A 1,688-nucleotide genomic window follows, 5' to 3' on the forward strand; every position below is an offset into this window, starting at 1 on the left:
GATGAACCCTTTGTGTGTCTCTGGCAAGATGTTCTGCTCCTGAATCAGCTGGGTGGGTCTTGCCTCTAGCCTCTTTGCAGGGAGTTCTGCTGAAGGGTTCTGTGCTGGGCCTGTACTCTGGGTCTGTTCAGGATCCCGCAGGCCCCCGGTCGTCTCACTCACTCGCGAGGTCTGCGCTCTGGGTCTGTTCAGGATCCCGCAGGCCCCCAGTCATCTCACTCACTTCCCGGGCCTGCACTCTGGGTCTATCTGTAATTCTGTTTTTTAGTTGTGTCTTTCCCTGGTTTTGGTATCAGTATAATACTTGCCTCCAGGAATGATTTTGGGAGAACTGTTTCCTTTACAATTTCTTTGAAGAGTTGGAGGGTTACATAGATTATATCTTGTGTAAATTTCTTGTAGAATTTAGCTGTGAATCCATCAGGACCTGGAGTTTTTTTTTGTTGTTGTTGGCAGGCATTTTATTACATTTCATATTTCATTGGCTGTTATTGGGTTATTGAGAGTCGCTATATCTTCTTGATTCAGTTTTGGTAATTTGTGCTTTTCTAGGAATCTGCCCATTTTGTCTGTGTCTTCTATTCTGTGATAGTAAAGATTTTCAGAGTAGCTATTGATAATCTGAATTTCCACTGGGTCTGTGGTGATTACACCCTTTTCATTCCTTATTGCTTGTATTTAAATTTTTTCTTTCCTCTTTTTGATGAGGTTAGCTAGGGGCTTGTCAATTTTATTTAATCTTTAAAAGAACCAGCTTTTTGATTCTCTAATTCTTTAAACTGTTTTCTTCATCTCAATTGAATTAATGTCTGCTCAAATCATTATAATTTCTTTCTGTCTTTGGGCTCTGGGTTTGGTTTGCTCTCCCTTTTCTAGATGTTGGAAGTGCAGCATTAGGGTGTTTATTTGTTCCTATTCTGTTTTGCTAATGTGTGAGTTCAAAGCTATAAATTTCCCTCTAGGAACGGCTTTCATTGCATCCTATAAATTCCAACATGTTGTGGTTGAATTTTCATTGAATTGTAGATATTGTTGAATTTCTTGTTTAATTTCATCAGTGACCCATTGATTGCTGAGTAGGGTGTTGTTTAATTTCCATGTATTTAGGGGATTTCTCTGGTTTCTTGTCTTGTGTAATTCCAGTTTCATTGCACTGTGGTCAGATAATATGCATGGGATAGGGGGCCTGTCCCTTAGCTCAGTTCTTTAAGTGGCTGCTTCAACAAAGCAGTCAGACTCAGGTTGCTGTGGTTCGATTCCCACAACTCCAGCCAGCCAAACCTGAATCCCTGGGCCCTGGGCCTGCTTGCAGGAGCTTTAGCTGTTCCTCATTTTAGTGTACTGAATTACTCCTATTATGATTTATATTATGGTATTAAGTCATTTTTTTAAACTTCAGGATAAAGGATGTAATTGAAATTTTTCCCAATAATATCACATGGCTTGACAATTTTATTTATTTACTTATTTATGCGGTACCAGGGATTGACCTCAGGACCTTGCTCATGCAAGTCAGGCACTTATGCCACTGAGCTGTCTCCCTGGCCCAAGGCTTGACTATTTTATTTTTATTTTTAATTTTAATTTTTTTTGGTGGAACCAGGGATTGAATTCAGGTCCTTGCACTTACCAGGGAAACACTTATTCTACTGAGCCATCTCCCCAGCCCCTAAGCCTTTTTTTTTTTT

The sequence above is a fragment of the Octodon degus genome, unplaced genomic scaffold, assembly GCF_000260255.1.
Source record: "Octodon degus isolate 3935 unplaced genomic scaffold, OctDeg1.0 scaffold00010, whole genome shotgun sequence".
NCBI lineage: Eukaryota > Metazoa > Chordata > Mammalia > Rodentia > Octodontidae > Octodon > Octodon degus.